The sequence below is a fragment of the Acanthochromis polyacanthus genome, chromosome 23 (assembly GCF_021347895.1).
Source record: "Acanthochromis polyacanthus isolate Apoly-LR-REF ecotype Palm Island chromosome 23, KAUST_Apoly_ChrSc, whole genome shotgun sequence".
In the NCBI taxonomy this organism is placed as follows: Eukaryota; Metazoa; Chordata; class Actinopteri; family Pomacentridae; genus Acanthochromis; species Acanthochromis polyacanthus.
Genome location: NC_067135.1, coordinates 25613861 through 25632669, shown reverse-complemented (window position 1 = coordinate 25632669; position 18809 = coordinate 25613861). Strand labels below are relative to the sequence as shown.

Here is an 18809-nt window from a genome sequence, read left to right as displayed (position 1 = left end):
AAACCCCGGCACCTAAGCATGCACGAGGAAAACCAGCTTGGAAGGAAGAAAAACCACGGAGGAAGGTAAACTCCCTCCTACCTGTCCAGGTGTCTGTGCCGTGTCGTGCCCCCAATCTCTGCACTCCCTGTCCCTTTTATTCCCTCATCATCATCATCACCTGAGTGCCGATTGCACTCAGGTGAGCAGCAGGCGGAAGGAGGAGAGAGAGCCAAACCAAAGAGAAAGAGAGCGAGAGAGAGAGAAAGAGAGAGAGACTGTGGCACATAACAGCCACAATGCAAAATGATATGTTTGGCGTAAAAGGAACACAGCTCATCACCCTGAACACACCATCCCCACTGTCAAACATGGTGGTGGCAGCCTCATGGTTTGGGCCTGCTTTTCTTCAGCAGGGACAGGGAAGATGGTTAAAATTGATGGGAAGATGAATGGAGCCAAATACAGGAGCATTCTGGAAGAAAACCTGTTGGAGTCTGCAAAAGACCTGAGACTGGGACGGAGATTTATCTTCCAACAGGACAATGATCCAAAACATAAAGCCAAATCTACAATGGAGTGGTTCACAAATAAACGTATCCAGGTGTAGAATGGCCAAGTCAAAGTCCAGACCTGAATCCAATCGAGAATCTGTGGGCAGAGCTGAAGACTGCTGTTCACAAACGCTCTCCATCCAACCTCACTGAGCTCGAGCTGTTTTGCAAGGAAGAATGAGCAAGAATTTCAGTCTCTGGATGTGCAAAACTGATAGACATACCCCAAGCGACTTGCAGCTGTAATTGCAGCAAAAGGTGGCGCTACAAAGTATTAATGCAAGGGGGCCGAATAATATTGCACGCCCCACTTTTCAGGTTTTATTTGTTAAAAAAGTTTAAAATATCCAATAAATTTCGTTCCACTTCACGACTGTGTCCCAATTGTTGTTGATTCTTGACAAAAAATTACAATTTTATATCTTTATGTCTGAAGCCTGAAATGTGGCGAAAGGTTGAAAAGTTCAAGGGGGCCGAATACTTTCACAAGGCACTGTAAATCCGTGACAACACCACGACTGAGCCTAAGGTGGTTCAAAATTGTACCTTGTACCAGAGAACCTTAGCTTGATGATCAACTTTGTAGTCATCAGACCTCCATTAGTATGTCTGAACAGACCTGTAAGCCCAAACATACAGTGAGGATGATCTGGAACATCTGGTGGAGGCTCCTGATTCAACTTAAACTCTGGAAGATTTCTCCTGCATCCTGTAGGAGTTTAAGGGACATGGAGTCTGTAAGGAGCTGTGACCAGAAGGTCACTGGTGCCTGTTGTGGCTGTAACCTAAAAACCCTGCTGGTGGACACCAGCTGCGAAAGAAGCTGTTAGGCTGAAGAAAGTAGTCTCCTGAAGCAGCAGACAGGTAAAGTCCACCAAAACGGCTGCAGCTGCAGCTCTGTGGAAGTTACAGTGGCAGTATGGCAAAAAGGGACGATGGTACGTGCCATTTGGTCCTCATACACCCAAAGTGAGAGCTGAGTTTACTTGCCACAAAATCAAACATGTTTACTGGGCTGGTCCAGGTGTTCATGAACGGGGATCTCAAGGTGCTGCAGAAAATACTTCACCTCCAGACTGTTTCAGAAAATCTAGCTTGAGTAAATCACTAAGAATTCTGATCATCATCTTACAAAAAAGAGTTACAAATTACAACACTACTACTATCCCACTATGGCTTTTAAAGGCATCAGTTGAAGCCACAAAATGACTCAAGTTCTCCTTCATGAAGAACTTGCATTAACTCAGCTACAGCCAACTGCTTCATTTTTGTTGTATAAATTATTATATAAAATGCATACATATAACAGAAAGCTGCACATTTTTTGGGCCTTTTCGATAGGTGCAGTTAAGAGACAGACAGGAAATGTGGGAGAAGAGTGGGGGAAAGACATGCAGTGAAGGGCTACGAGTGGGAATCAAACTCAGGCCGCTGTGTCGGGACCAGTCTCTATACATGGTTCGCCCACTTAACCTCTTGAGCTATACGGGTGCCCATGCACATTTGAAACCACATATGCATATTAAAAGTCAGTTTAGTCAATTTTTGTTCATCTACTGCAGCACGTTTTCTTACCCACGGTGAGTTGGACCAAAGATTCCCTCCATAACGAGGGAAGGTAGCAACTGTATTTTCCTGCATCAGACATTTTGACACTGAAGAGCTTCAGGGAGACGTTTCCATTGATCATTTGATCCACAAACAGAACAGTGCGGTACTGATACCAGGGGTTCTGGTTGTGATACACCAGCCGTCCATCCTGGTGAACGTGGACGTACTCTGGGTCTAAACCAGGTCTGGTCCACTCCACAGCCATGGAACTGGCACTGATGGGAGGTTGAAGGTGACACGGCAGCAGGACGTCCTCACCAGCCAGAGCAATGACTGATGGAGGTGAAGAAATCAGCTGTGACTGTGCTGCAAAGACAGGAACACAATGGATTCAGTCTGCATGACCACATTATAAGAATAGGAATATTTTTTAAGCTTTTAGCCCATTTGCTGAAATGTACAAATGTGTTGTTATTGAAAGTACATGTTTATTCTCAAATAAAATAAAAAAAAATGTTAACTTAAAAATGTGATGTTTTTGACATTATCTAATTTTTCTAAAATATTTCTTTTATGGTAAATGGGTAAAATTTTCAAAATCAAGAATAATACTAAAACACATTTCATAAAGTATTAACAACAGAAGAGAATTTGAATCAGTGATTGTAATAGAGGGATGAAAAATGCACATAAATATATAAATGAAACATATTTTGTTGTTTCACTTCATGTTTATGCTTCTTCATCGATTCAGTCATCAACCAAAATTTGTTTGAATTGAAAAATTTTGCTTATGGTGTCAAATATTGCTATATGCAAAAATGTCATCAATTACAAAGCATCTAATTATTATTATTATTATTATCCATCCATCCATCCTCTATACACCACTTTATCCTCACTAGGGTCGCGGGGGGTGCTGGAGTCTATCCCAGCTGACTCGGGCGAAGGCAGGGGGACACCCTGGACAGGTCACCAGTCTGTCACAGGGCTACATATACAGACAGACAATCACTCTCACATTCACACCTACGGGCAATTTAGAGTAATCAATTAACCTCAGCATATTTTTGGACTGTGGGAGGAAGCCGGAGTACCCGGAGAAAACCCACGCATGCACAGGGAGAACATGCAAACTCCTTGCAGAAAGATCCCAGGCCCACCCCGGGATTTGAACCGGGATCTTCTTGCTGCAAGGCGAAGTGCTAACCACTACGCCACTGTGCAGCCTATTATTATTATTGTGTTGTTGTTGTTGTTGTTAATAATAATGATAATAATAATAATAGTGTAATAATAATAATAATAATAGTATGCACACACAACACACAAATATGAATGCATGCATGTAGGTATAGTAACTTGCATGTCCACGTTTGTGAAGGTCAGGCTTCCTTCTAAGGACATCATGTTAACACAGAGAGAACAAAGGAGAAAGATCAGAGAGGGGAAATATAGCTACAGGAAGAGGATGGAGGATCAGCTGCTGCAGAACAATGTCAGCGGGGGTCTGGAGGGGCCTGAAAACCATCTCTGGCCACAAAGATCCCAAGACGGAACTGGGACGAGACCAGGAGTGGGTGAATGATCTGAACACCTTCTTTAACAGGTTTGAACAGTCAGCCACCCCTCCCCCGGACCAGTCCACCCTGCAGCAACCACCACTGCATCTGTCTGCACCCTCTGCTGACTGTACACTCCCGCTATATTCCCCCTCCTTACAGCTCCACAGTTCTCCTACCATCACACCTCCCCTCCTCCACAGGGCCCCACACTCATAACCAGCACACAGCCCTCGTGCCCCAACTTGTCCCTGTCAACATCCCAGGTGAAGAGAGAACTGAGCAGACTGAAGATCAGGAAGGCTACGGGTCCGGATGGCATCAGCTCCAGGCTCCTCAAGTCCTGCGCAGATCAGCTGAGCAGGATTGTGGAACATATTTTCAACTTGAGCCTGACTGGGGAGAGTCCCACAGCTGTGGAAGACGTCCTGCGTGTACCGGTGTCGAAGATATCGCACCCCAAGGACCTCAACCACTTCAGGCCGGTGGCACTAACATCCCACCTGATGAAGACCTTGGAGAGGTTGGTCCTTTATCATCTGCGACCCCTGGTGAGCTAATCATTGGACCCGCTGCAGTTTGCCTACCAGCCCGGCATCAGGGTTGATGATGCAGTGACCTACCTCCTGCACAGATGTCTCTCTCACCTGGAGAAGACGAAGAGCACTGTGAGAATCATGTTTTATGATTTCTCCAGTGCCTTCAACACCATTAAGCCTGTGCCTCTGGGGGACAATCTGGAGCAGACAGGAGTGGACTCTCACCTCACAGTGTGGCTGCTGGATTACCTCACCAACCGGCCACAGTTTGTGAGGGCAGGGGACTGTGTGTCCGACACTGTGGTCAGCAGTACAGGGGCCCCACAGGGGACTGTCCTTGCCCCCTGTCTTTTCATCCTCTACACTGCAGACTTCTCCCATCACACCACAAACTGCCATCTTCAGAAGTTCTCTGACGACTCTGTCATCGTCGGCCTCATCACGGACGGAGATGAGGAGGAGTACAGAGAACTTAACCGGGACTTTGTGGACTGGTGCCGGCTGAACAGCCTCCAGATCAATGCGGTGAAAACCAAGGAACTGGTGGTGGACTTTAGCAGGAACAGACACACTTCTCCTACACCAGTGAACATCCAGGGAACAGACATTGAGATTGTGGACTCCTACAGGTACCTGGGTGTTCACTTAAACAAGAAACTGGACTGGACTACTAACACCAGCGCACTTTACAAGAAAGGTCAGAGCAGACTGCACCTGCTCAGAAAACTGAGGTCCTTCGGGGTGCAGGGAGCACTTCTGAAGACCTTTTATGATTCTGTGGTGGCATCAGGCATCATGTATGGAGTGGTCTGCTGGAGCAGCAGCATCACGGCTGTAGACAGGAGGAGACTAAACAAACTGGTAAAGAAAGCCAGTTCTGTCCTGGGCTGCCCCCTTGATCCTGTGGAGGTGGTGGGAGACAGGAGGATGATGACAAAGCTGTGGTCTATCATGGAGAGCACCTCCCAGCCTCTGCAGGAAACAGTGAGATCACTGGGCAGCTCCTTCAGTGACAGACTGCTTCACCCGCGGTGTCTAAAGGAGAGATACCGCAGCTCCTTCCTTCCTGCTGCAGTCAGACTTTACAATCAAACCTGCTCCCAGTAGTTTCTGTTCACCCATTTACAACTGTGCAATAGGAAATGTAAATAATGTCGCTGTGCAATTTCAAAAAGTCTTGCTGTAAATACTGCTTCTTTTCTTTCTTCTTCTGAAGAAAATATTCTTATTTATATACATATGCGCTGTGTGCTTTGTGTGCTGCAATCTCTCTTTTATTCAATGTCCTCTTTGCTGCTGTACAATGTAAATTTCCCTGCTGTGGGGATTAATAAAGGTTTAATCTAATAAAGGTTTAATCTATCTATCTATCTATCTATCTATCTATCTATCTATCTATCTATCTATCGATCTATCAGGGACGGCTGGTATAAATGGGCTAACAGGGCTAAGCCCTCCCAGGCCAACACAAAAAAGATGAGAAAATTATTTTCAAAATAACTTGCAACAGATTGTTTTAAGTTTAGGTGAAAACAAAGGTAGCAACAGCACCAATCAGTTAAAAGAAAAACATAAAATATCTCTAAATGGGGTTATTTTTTACAGCCCCAGCAGATACAGTTCGCTTTCATTCATTTCGTTCTTGTAAGTGATTGACAGGTGTCATGTCCCGCCCCCGTGATTTACTGATCATTTGGGCTAACTTCGGTCAGCCCACAGGCCTTTGACGCAGCGAGAAAAGGTTAAGCTAGCATGAACGAGGTGGCTTATTTGCTTTCATGTCCATTTTCCTCAATGTCTTTGGAGGAAAGCTGGAAGTTAAGAGACTGGGATCACATCGGCCGTCGATGTGAGCTTCTTTTCAAATAAGGTAGGCCCATGTTGACCTGCTAAAGGACTGTGACACTTTGTTTTTGCTGAAGTCATCTGTTGTACTGAAGGTGTTGTTTGCACTACATGTCGCCAAACAGTTGTAATAAGACAGTTGCAGCAGGCTATCTGTGGGCAGTCGTTGCAGTTGGAAGACATTTTGTAGTGGTGTGTGTGTGTGTGTGTGTGTGTGTGTGTGTGTGTGTGTGTGTGTGTGTGTGTGTACTTGTTTCTGCTATTCCAGTGGGGACTTTGACCTGACTATTTGCTATAAAGGTGGGGACTTGTCTTACGGTGGGGACCTAAAATGAGTCCCCACGGGTGGCAACACCGTTTTCTTGGCCATATTGTTGTTAATAAAAAAATGTAAAAGTGGCAAAAACGTTTGTTTAGGGTTAGGCATTGATTTGGTGATGGTTAAGGTTAGGGTAGGGTAAGGGTTAGGAGTTAGATATGAATGGGAGTCAATGGTAAGTCCCCACCGGTATAGAAAAACAAACGTGTGTGTGTGTGTGTGTGTGTGTGTGTGTGTGTGTGTGTGTGTGTGGACTGGTAATTATAGGGTTGTGGGGACCAAATGTCCCCACAAGTATAGGAAAACCAGAAAAAATGTCACTTGTGGGGACCTCGGTTGGGTCCCCATGAGGGGAAACAGTGCTTTCTTGGCCATGTTGTTGTTACTGAAAAAAGTAAAAGTGCAAAAACGTTTCTTTAGGGTTAGGCATTGTTTTGGTGTTGGTTAAGGTTAGGGTTAGGGTTAGGGGTTTAGATTTGAATGGGAGTCAATGGTAGGTCCCAAAAGTTATGGCGTGGGGGAGAGAGAGAGAGAGTGTGTGTGTGTGTGTGTGTGTGTGTGTGTGTGTGTGAGTGAGAGAGTGAGTGAGTGAGAGAGGGTGTTGATGTAGAGCACTAAAAAAGTATAGTGTACCTGTAATTGATGTAACTGTGTATCATAGGTGATGTTGCTTTTGCAGCTGTGTTAACCATTTAATCGGTATTATGCATTTGTTAGCCCACCAACACATTTCACCACCAGCCACCACTATCTATCTATCTATCTATCTATCTATCTATCTAACTTACATTTTGCTTTTACAGGTAATTTTTTTTACAGCAAAGACACATATTCTTACCATACTTCTGTGATTCAACTGTAATTATGTCTGAGATTTTGAAGCATTGCTGATGTTCCAGTTTACCTTCAGTTACTGGGAGGTTGCAGAGGACAAGCAGCCAGAATCCAAACCAGGTGAACAGATGCATTTCCTCCTGAGAACCAAAAGAATAAAACATGACTCATTCAGTGTTTTACAGTTTTCTCAATTGCTTTAGTGCGTTTCTCAGATCAGAATTGAAATTCTCAAAACAGTTTGTGCATTTCTCAAAACACGTCGCACAAGTAGCAAAACAACATGGATTACCTGCAAAGCCATTTTTTTGTGCAAAATTCTTAGTCTATCGCTCAAAAATTAAATTTCTGTGTCAATGAACATGTCAGTGCTGTCACAATGACAAGTCTTGTTCATTGTGTACAGACAAGACAGTCAAATTGCTTAGTATGCTCTGATATAACAGTTACTCTGGTGAAGGCTCTGATGCTGAAGATGGTTTACGTAAGTTTTGATGAAAGTTGCAAGTTACACCTTTGTGTGTGGGAGATTGATTGCAAGAGACTGGACAAGATTCAGTTTACACTTTTACTGTTTTTACAATTTCTTGACAGACCATGTTATTGATACAGAAAGGAAAACAGCGCTGCATAGCACAAAGAAAAAAACAAAAAAATAAAAGTAGAAATGTGAACATAGGACAATCTCCTCAGGGAGAACTGTACTTCCAGTGCTGTAGGAATTACACACAAATTCTCATCACATCAGAAATTTATTCTCTTGTGTCTTTGAACGATTTCAGAAAATTCTAACCCTTCACACATTTCCCTTCATTAGAGAAAGTCAAGATTTACCTGGGAGCAATTAACCAATTAAGGACAGATTTAGATTTTTTTTCTAAATCTGTCCTGAATTGGTGTGTTTGTTATAGAAATGTATAGAAACATCCTGACATATATGTTCAACCATTCTGCATGTAAAGACTTAAGCGATGAATTAATGCCTAAATGTTGTGAGAGCTGAGACTATTCAACAGAGACCCATGATAATAACATTTTGAGCACATGACAAAAGCAATTGATAATGTAGGAAATAGCAGAGAATTGTACAGAATCATTGCATGGATGGACCAAAGCATTTTGCAACTTGTTGAAAAAATGAGAAACTGCTTTCTTGATGTGCACAAGTGACACGATGATGTGAAGACTGAACAAGGAGTTTAGAGAATTTTAATTCTGATCTGAGAAATGAACCAAAGCGACTGAGAAAAACTGTAACTAATTCAGAAAAAATGAATTCAGGATAAGTAAAGATGTGTTCAGTTCACAAGACAGTTACCTGACCTCTTGACCTCATTCTTTAAATTCCTCTTCAAATATGTTTTTAATAAATATTACTTTAGAGTCTTAACCTTAATATCTATGCTTACTTTGTAAATGTTTAATGTTAATCCCATTACTCAGCTGGTAAACAGAATAATGTGATCTTTATGTGCATCAGTTTTTTTGTATTTCCACACAACAGCCGACATGATCCAAGTTTTGTGTTTGTTCGGTCAAAACTGAGTTTTAAAACATTTCAAGCAGCAGCAAAAACAATAAAAACATGTAATTAATACAAACAAATTCTTCCAAAAGTATACTTATTTCTTTACCATCACATTGTCATTTAAAAATATGGTTTGAAGTCAGCTTACCGTTGAATAAAGCTGCTGCAGTTTGTCCTGAAGAACTTTGTTCTGTATCAGATCCTTTATGATTTCATATCTGGATGAAACCTTGATGTGACTGTTTTTTTTTTTTGTTTTTTTTATTACTGACCTACTAGTTAAATATTACCACAAGATAAGGACTCAGCTGTTGCTACAAGGATTTTTAATCTACTTTCTTTCCTGCTCAGGACTGTGTGCAGAGGTAAACTTTTTGAACACTTTGGTCTCAGTTTTTTCTTTATTTGTCAACATTTTCTGGCCTTACTTTTAAAATTTGCATTAGGTTTTAAATGTGTTCTTATATAATACCCATTTTTAAGAAAGAAAACACAGAATTTTGAACAGGTTTGACCAGGTGAGCACATCTGTTTTATTAACACTAAAGTGACCTGTGGGGTTGTAACTGTTTCAGTCCACACAGCCACATTTTATAGGAATAAATTCAGCATCACAAAGAAAATATATTTTAAAAAAAATCAAACAGCTGATCTTTTGCCTTCTGGAGGAATGTTTTTAGGACAAAAAAATGAAGGTATTTGGTCACAATGAGCAGGAACGTGTTTGGAGGAGAGAAGGTGAGACCTTTAATCCAAAGAACACCAAACCTCGTCAAATCCACCAAATCAAGCATGGTGGTGGCAGTATCATGCTCAGTGGATTTGAAGCTATATAGAAAGTAAATTGAATAATGAAGAAAGAAAACTTCAAATCATCAGAACTGATTCAAACTGGGGACACGTTTTAATTCAGTTTGTTTCTAGATTTGTCTCCTCTCTTCTCTGTGTGAACACTGCCTGCAGTTCAGCTGAAAGCTTTAAATGTGTGTCATGTGACTATCGGTCATCGCTGACTGAGTCGTGTCTTGTCAAATGCAACGAAAAGCAAAGATTTTTTTCGATTTTTAAAGAACCTGGTGGTTAATTTTTAGTAAAGGGTCTTAAATAAGACTTATTTATAAGACTTAAGAGATTATTTCGCTATTTCTTTCTGACTGAACCTGAGGTCACATATATATTGTTCAAGGTTGAACTGAAAGTTTAAAATCCCACAGTTTTTGTCTGTTTCGACAGCTTCTGGCTCTGAATCTTTATATATTCTTTAAAGATAGCAAGACTTTGAAACCTCCTCCCTCCTCCGGGTTGTGTGGGGATTAAAAGGTTAAAGCATATTCACAGCAGTGATTGTGTAGCAGGTATCGGGCCGGTACGATCACCGCTAACAGTTTATATTTATTTTGTGGGGAAGGATTGGTGACTGGACACGCAACTTCTGTAAAATAAAGAAATGAGACGGAGACATGAGTTGTGTTGCCTTAGCTCTCTGCTTCTGCTGAGTAACTTTACTGTTTTCACAATAAAGTTTGCACTTTACATTTAAATTTACATCATCTTCGCCTCCTGGCTTCTTTGACAATGTTTTCCTTAATACCTGTTCTTCTTTTACTTTACTTTAATCCGTTTTAATACACCAGTATTTCTTTTTTAGTTTTCACTCTTAAATTTCTGTCACAAAACATTTTAAGCAGTTCTACAGCACATGTCACACTTTTTTTTATCTCTTTACAAACGGTTTAACACTTAAACTTTTCTTCACAAAACATACAAATGTACAGCGAGCCAATACTAAGTTCAAGGGATAGACTCATGTTCCTAAGCAACAGCCACGACGTTAGCATAACGTTAGCGCGATTGCTAACTTCTAACTTTCACCTTTTAAATACATAAAACATGACGCTAACACAAACTACTGGACAAATACACTTATGTACAGCTAATACGTATGTGTTTTAATGGTTGGTGCCACAATGCTAACCTGTAAAATAAAGAAATGAGACGGGCTGTGTCCGAAATCGCATACTAACGTACTACATACTACATTCTCAATGAGTATATACTGTATACTACGTACTATAAGTATGATTAGAATGCCGACCGTTCACACTGTAGTATACTACTACGTTTCCCATAATGCATTTCAAACCTCCGACGACAAAAACCGGAAGTACGGCTATCAAATATATCGGCTTCAGGTCGATTTTACGCTAACAAACAGTCGCATAATTAATGTGGCAATTTCAAGCCGGCACTCCTCATGCAGTTATTAGCCAGATTATGCGAATCGTTTCAGTTGTAGCTGCAGGCTACTGGAGGTAGCTGCTACTTGTTCTGTATGCAAAGCGAGCTGCTGCTAGCTGCTAGCATTCAGTAGCACGTTGTGAGGCGTCTGACAAATTTAAAACGTTGGTCAGAAAACGCCTATTTCTCAAATCTGTGGGGTGATTAGGATGACTACTTAACTACATAAAACAAATAAAAATCGCCGCGGTCCGGCCACATATCCCGCGGAGGCTTGCATTTTGGTGGATAGCTCGCAAAGCATTATGGGGCGGTTGAGTATGACTAGTGTGGTCACCGTGCATACTTAAAATTTTTCCGGATATAGTATACATCCGGGTATTTCTCGCGTACTCAGTCTTTTCATACTATCTAATGTGAACACACTACATACTTATTTTGACATCACATTTAGTATGAGTAGTACGTTAGTATGCGATTTCGGACACAGCCACGGAGACATGAGTTGTGTTGCCTTAGCTCTCTGCTTCTGCTGAGTAACAGGAAGCAGGAAACGGGGCACCCTAAAGCCGTCTCACAGCGCGTGCTGCCTCCTAGTGGTGACAGACGATATTACATTGTTCCTGTCCAAGCATCTACTACTATTTTTCTTATTACCAATTTAGTCAGAAAGTATTTAGAAATTATTTAGGGCTACCTAACAAAAATTTAGAATAATGGTCCAAATTACAAAAATGTGTTTGTGTACTGCGTGCATGTAAAATGTAATGTACTTAGTGTATCACAAAATAACAACAAATGTGGTTGCACACTCGTGTGCACCACAATTGCAAAACAGTATATTTTAACTGCTTTTACATTCAATAGCGAATGATAATGTCAGACCTCAAATTGCACCAAATATCTGTAAAGTAATTCAAATAATGATGTTATTAGTGGATCTAAATAGTGGAAAAACACTGTGAATACGATGTGTAAAAATACAGATTTGTTGTGGATATTATTTTCATTTTTTGTCTGTGATTTATAAAAATTATTCTTTTTTTTCTGTGAATTTCCCAGTTATTATCTGCAATTTACTGTTTTTATATTAAAGATGAAAATCTGTTAAATCTTGAAAATAAACTTCAAAGAAAAGATGCTTTTCTGAGACTTTGCGAGTTGCTGCAGCTCATAGGCATTTCTAGCCCCTTTTTTTAAGGGGTGCTCAAGTATCCCTAAATTGAATCCCAGCACCCCTAAAATTTGAGAGATTTTTTTAAATTTTTTGTATTGCATGTCCTTTTTTCAACAAACCAAAGAAATGTAAAAACCATACAGCACTTGATTGTTACGTAATGTTTTAACAACAAAAATACAGGATATGTGACACAATTCTTAACTTCTACCACTCAATAACAATACATTATTATCATTACAAGTCCTCATTTTTGCTGCATTTAATCATAGGTTTCTCTTTATGTTATTAGGTAGGAGTTAGCTGACGGTTTTTCTAGCTAGCAAACGTGACAGATGGTCAGTGTCTGTTTGAACGGGACTGAGACAAGCTAGCTGTGGTGTCAGCTTTCATTTAAATATGGTTCCAGGATTTTGTTTAAATGATTTTAGATTAGGTTCATTTTGATGTTCTAGATTCAGCTCAAGTGCAACATGTTAATGGGAGCTCAAGTTTCTAAAATATTGTGAGAAAGTTCTGTAAAGTTCTACTAATGCTTTTCCTTTAGTTTCCAGAATGTTTGTCTTAAAAGTAGGACAACTAAAGATGTTTTAAAAAATGCTTGGCTGTAAGATTGTTCCACATTTATAGCCCAAAGTTTCTAAAACTGAATATTGTACTGAATGTTCTTAAAATTGTCATTGTGAGAATATTTTATAGATTCCCTCTGCAACATTTCCGAAACATTGTCAGACATTACAGACAGAACATTCCACCCTTCTTAGTGTATTGCAGTTCAGGAACTTATCATTATGTGAAGTTACAATAAACATTTTTTTGAATCTTGCATTGAGAACATTTTTTCTTTGTTGTTATTGTGAAATTGTCTTAGAGAGGAACATTCTCTAATGTGTTCCTTCAACAAAAATACTGTACTTGGATATATTACATGACAATAACATTCTACAATGTTCTATATAGAAAATCATTCTGTGAATTGTAGTCTCAAGAACATCTGGAAAACACATTGTGAGAATGTTAAATAGATGAACGTTCTATAATGTGTGAAAAGGTGAAATGTTCCATCTTTAAGATATCACATTACAGGAACATCATGAAACTTTCTGTCATCTAGAAAACATCTTTTGAATGTTAGTTTGAGATCCCATGTTATCATGTAACACTGTGGAACATTATGGGAACTTTTAGAGATTCTATAATGTGTTCCATTAACAACATCTCCAAAATGTCTTTAGAACATTGTATTCCACCTTTGTTAATGTATCAGAGTACAGCCATGGCCATAACTTTGGACACAAGTACCATGACGCTTGTGAATCTTAGAAAATACCACAAAATTGTCACTTACAATATAAATACCAGTCATAGCCATCAACCAAAATGAAACCCTAACCCTAACCTAACCCAAGCATCATGGTACTTGTGTCCAAACTTATGGCCATGGCTGTAAGGAGGAATCAGAGCTACAACCAAACATCAGAGCAGACAAACAGGCCTTATCAGGTGACCATAAAGTGAAAGTACTTTAACCCTGAAGCTTCTCGCTCTCTGAGGTGAGTCGACTCGTCAACGCAACACGACGGTAAGCAGCAAGAAAACTCAGGTTTTGTCTTTTTATTCTAGTTTTTACTGAAAACATTCATCTTTCCTGTTTGTGAAATGAAATCACCTCACATGCTGACATATTTTCTTAATATTTTGGAGTCACTGCAGTGCACCAGAAAACACTAAACGCTTTTAAAGCGAAATAGTTTCAGTCAAGATTCTTCTTTTCAACACATCACTGTGATTATTGATGTGATTTTATTGGAATATGAGTTGAGATTCAGAATTTTTTGTTGGGAAATATACATTTGTTTTTTCATTTATTGTGGCAATCAACACTTTTGTCACTAAATGATAGTTCCATAGTGACAGAAAAAGTTCATGTTTTAAGTGTATTTAAATGAACACATGATGCATGTGGCTGTAACAAGAACAGAAGTGGAGTTTTATTAAACAGCAGCTGCAGTCTGTGACCTTCATTTGTGTGATTCTGTAAAGACTTTAGTTTGAATAATCAGTAACTTGTTGGCAGCTGCAGAAACCGAGTTTAATCCTCTGAAGGTTTCTATTTGCTGCTGTCTCATTTTTCTTCACTGTGGTTCATTTGTGACTGCAATCTAAAGTCCTGCACTTCAGTGGAAACAGATAAAAACTGACTGGAAGAAGAGAGAACTCAGAAATGTTTGTGTCATATCACTCTGTTCGAAAGCTATAAATAATTAAAAATAAAGTAAAAATGATGTTTCCGGACAATTATTGGTTTGAGCGGCACCGTTTCGTAATCGTTTCAAGTCCATAATCTACATAAACAACCTAATCCGTCCTTACATTTACATTACCAGCCGCAGTCATGCTCTCACATCCAGCAGATATTGTGTGTTGCGCTGCGGTTCTTTGCAAATGAAAGTTTTTTATAATGTTGGACATGCAGAGCACTACAGTAAGACAACTGTATGCAGGACAGTCAGAAAAGTTTTCCTGGCTCTGAAACGACTTTTACTCATCATTGTGCATGGGATTGCAGGTGAATGATGTAGAGATCTGTTAAATTCATTTTAAGTCATATTCTGTTAATGACATTGTGCTGCAGCCTCAGACTGGGATTAGTCATTTTAATTTCTTTTAGGATTTCCCAGTGTGATTGGCTGCATAGATGCACACACATCCCCATCACAGCTCCCTCACATCATGAACAGGAAGTCCATTCACAGCATAAATGTGCAGGTAGGCTACAGGTAGACTGACTACTGTTTCTAAATGTTAAAGACTGCATCATAGTTCAACATCTGTCATTCTCTGCACTGTCCAGATCATCTGTGATGCTGCATACATCATTTCTAATGTGGAGGCCAAGTGGTCTGGGTCTGTTCATGACTCCAGGATTTATGGAGAGTCTAACCTGAGCAACAGACTGCAGCGTGGTCAGCAGCCTAAAGATTTTCACAATAGAATTCTCTTGTCTCCCTCCTTTAATATACTCTGATGTATCCACTATACATTACAGGAGAGTTTGATGGCCTTCTGCTGGGTGACAGGGGTTACCATGACAACCCAGGCTGATGACCTCATACCCTGACCCTGAACCAGGCCCCCAACAGAACTTCAACCGGACTCACTGCAGGACCAGAGCCCGGGTGGAGATGACCATAGGCCTGCTGAAAGCCCGTTTCCAGAGCCTACGTCTCCTCAGGGTGACCCCTGAGAGGGCCTGTGATATTACTGTGGCATGTGTTGTTCTTCATAATATTACCACTATTAGAGGAGAGCAACACCCTGCCCTACAAACTGAAGACCCAGATGATGAGCCCATCCACCTGCAGCTATCCAGGACAGCAGAGCAGTCGGAGACACCGTATGCAATAATCACTTTACAGTTTAAGTCACCATCATCACCACCACAGCAAATAAAGACATGATACACATTTCATTTGCTCTTCTTTATTCCCTACAAATAAAAGATAGTTCAGTTCATGTTCCAGTAGTTAACATAATTCACCTGTGACCATCACCACCTCTAACTTGTGCTCCAGTATTTCAATTTCCAGATCTGCCCTCCTAATCTGTTTTTTGGATTTTTCTCATCAAATGCAGTTTGTAAATCTGTTTTACTGATAACTGGGAATACATAGAGGACATTCAATTATACAGTTGCACATGAATTCCACAGAATGAAGCTCTGGTGTTTCCTGAACATCCATCTCACTGTGTCAGTCTGTGCAGTGGAAGTTGAGGAACCATCCTGCTGCTGTCCAGCCATGCTCTGTTAAAAAGGATGAGAATGTGCAATACTTCAGTGTGGGCTAAATGTCACACTCTATATTCCACCTAAAATGTGAATGAGAAGAGAACTATCAGTAACATACCTCTGTATGCCTTTCTGGATCCCCCTCTGTAAAGGCAGCAGACACAGTTTCATCCTCTTCATCCTAGATCCGTGACATGTTTCAGTAAACTTAAACTACCATTTGGATCAATCTTTGGAGTGTTGCCTACTTACAATTACAAGGTATATATATATATATATATATATATATATATATATATATATATATATATATACATCCATGACATTTTATACCACCGTTTTACAGGCATCTGCTTTCTTTCTGTTGGCTGAGCAGAAGTCTATGTTAGTTTAAATAGGCTTAATTATTTAACAGGACATGATATGGATGCAGACATTTAGGCTATGTGTGGATAAAACAACTGCACAGTCAAACAGTCACTTAATATTTAGGCTACTTTACAATGTAAAACATGATCAACATGAAGTACCTCCATGAAATAATGCCGAGGTCTGACCTGTTAGAACAATGTTTTTATATTTCATCTTAAGCTGCTGCCCCGTCGGGATTTCACCTAAATGAAATAACTTACTAGGCTGCCATTCAGACAGTTATTCCCTGTAATATTATTACGATTACAAAGGACTACATTTAAACTTACGCATTGATCCGGGCAGCAGTGTTCTCTACGCCGTCTCTCTCTCTTTTGCAGCTGCAGCGGTGTTGCACTTCTTTCTAAAAACGTGTTCAAACTCACCATATGAGCGCGTTAAAAACTTTCAGTTCAAAAACGCAACCTTTCGCTTCCCCGTTTCCATGGTGACTCGTCGAATCGGGGTTCCATTGATGCTGTCTTTTCAGACTTGCGGTGCACGCGCGTAACTCCGGGTCAACCTACTCCGAGTTGATTAAACCAACTCATATCAGCCGTTGTTAAACCGAAAACTCAGAGTTTTCTATCTCAGAGTAGATCAACTCAGAGTTGTAGAAGAAACTCAGAGTTTGTAAAACCTGCTTCGTGAAACAGGCCCCAGGACTCCATTACCTGACTCTGCAACACCAAAGACACATGACATGAAACAGACGGTTATGGAGGTGGAAACACTGAAGACAGAGCTGGAAACACTGAAGACAGAGAGGGAAACAGTGAAGACAGAGCTGGAAAACCAGATGGATGATGTCTAAAAGCAACTTGAGGAGGTCGATGAGGAAAAGAAGAAAAACAAGGAGAAGCTTCAGGAAGTGGAGAAAGAATTAAAAGAGAGAGAAGAAAACTATGACATACCAGAGGAACTGTTGAAAGAAAAAGAAGAAAGATTAAGAACTGAATGGAGGTTGGATAAGGAAAAGAGAATTTATGAGAAACAGCAGTCTAATCTGAATAAACTGATATAGAAACTCTAGAGACCAGAAAAACCAGAGATCGTCAGTGGAGCAGCTGAACAGAAATAAATCAAAAGAAATCAGAGGAAATCAGCAGAAGTCCACAGTAGCTCTTTACATCAACACATTCCACCAGAATTACACAAAATACCAGAAATGATCAAAAGTATTTGGTTTAATGAGTGAACAACATTTAAATCATGAACTGTGATAAATGTAGAACTCTTTACTTCAATGTATATTCAATAAAAAAACACTTTTCAAAGTTGAAGTATTATTTTTTTCACTGATCTCTCTTGTAATTGTGAGAACATTTGTCGCAATCAACATAATATTTACCATTTAGCATATTTAACACAGATCATTCTAGTGTATCAGGCACTAAAGGGTCAAACTCTGCTTACTGTTCATATTTTTATTAACACAATAAACTCCAGCTGCAGTAAAACCACAAGTTCACCGATAAAGCTGATATCTGGTGTAACCTACTTACAGTGCAGCTTGTGATCAGAGCACAAAGACAGAAACCAGAATAATCTGGATAAGAGACGAACCAGGAAACAAACTGTAAAATCACAACTTGTCCTGTTGGTTATTTACAGTCACTTTAAAGAGTTCCAGTAGATTTAATGTGCAGCGATCAGACAGAAGCTGTTAAAGATGAGGCTACACAGTGAATGAAAGTAGGTTTACACCTTGGGAAGACAAAGAAAAAAGCGCTACCTGGACTCGGCAGAGTTAGTTTGAGGTGCTCTTTGGAAGGGGATTCAAAAAGTCCTTGAAACAAAAAGAGGAGACTCCAAGGCACTCTCTAAAAAATTAAGATTTAAAAAGCCTTTATTTAAACAGCATGGTCATATAGACCTACAAAACTTCTACGCGTTTTGGTAATCAAGCCTTCATCAGGAAGTCATGCAAACAGATGTCAGGATGCAATAGACCCTTTTAAAGGGATGCTCAACCAATTAGAACCTGCCACATGGACTTAGGGTGCTTTCACACCTGTTAGTCCGTTAGAGTGGTTCGTTTGGACCCAAAAGTTGTTACAATGTTGCTATTTTCAACTGGTTCAGTTCGCATTCACACCAGTGTTTTCGCAGTTGAACCAACTACGATGAATGTTATATCTCCCCCCAGTTGTTTGGCGGCGCTGTTCACAAAAATAAGGTGTTTTAGATGACGTAGGTGAACACTGATTGGCGCAGCATGTGAAGAGGGAAAAATCCCGGAAGAAAACATTCCATGGATCGAGGTTTATTCATCAAAAACGAACTATGCTCTCCTGTTCGTTCTTGTTGCCATATATTCGTATCATTGCCTTGTGCAGCAAGCACAAATAATGCTGTTGTTCCAGCATGAAGCTCGCATTCGGTACGAGAACATTACACAGTCGTTTTTGGCTACGGAAGCTCCCGTAGACCAAAACGTCTGCTGCGCCATCAAGCCGGTCCGAATAGAGACAGGTTCGTG

The 18809-nt window shown here is 40.3% G+C and overlaps 1 protein-coding gene and 3 long non-coding RNA genes across 9 annotated transcripts in view; 2 read left to right on the top strand and 2 right to left on the bottom strand.

Annotated features, from left to right (window-relative positions):
* Positions 1-18809, bottom strand: part of LOC110971042 (butyrophilin subfamily 2 member A2-like) — a 184496-nt gene that overhangs the window by 5942 nt on the left and 159745 nt on the right. The window lies entirely within an intron of this gene.
* The window catches only part of LOC127532342 (uncharacterized), a 116572-nt gene that overhangs the window by 83005 nt on the left and 14758 nt on the right, over positions 1-18809 (top strand). Inside the window, exon 1 of one of the 6 annotated variants that reach the window (XR_007939719.1) lies at positions 13650-13708. The exons of 4 other annotated variants lie outside the window; for them this stretch is intronic. This is a non-coding gene — a long non-coding RNA (uncharacterized LOC127532342). Of the gene's footprint in view, positions 1-13649; positions 13730-18809 lie in introns of those variants that run through there. One more of the 6 variants, XR_007939721.1, reaches the window with a different exon arrangement.
* Positions 14690-15543, top strand: LOC127532355 (uncharacterized). Its single transcript, XR_007939737.1, has 3 exons — positions 14690-14895; positions 14981-15092; positions 15176-15543. It is a non-coding gene; the product is annotated as an uncharacterized LOC127532355 (long non-coding RNA).
* On the bottom strand, positions 15577-16711 carry LOC127532357 (uncharacterized). The gene is made up of 3 exons (XR_007939739.1): positions 16618-16711; positions 16035-16097; positions 15577-15931 (listed from the first exon to the last, which is right to left on the bottom strand). It is a non-coding gene; the product is annotated as an uncharacterized LOC127532357 (long non-coding RNA).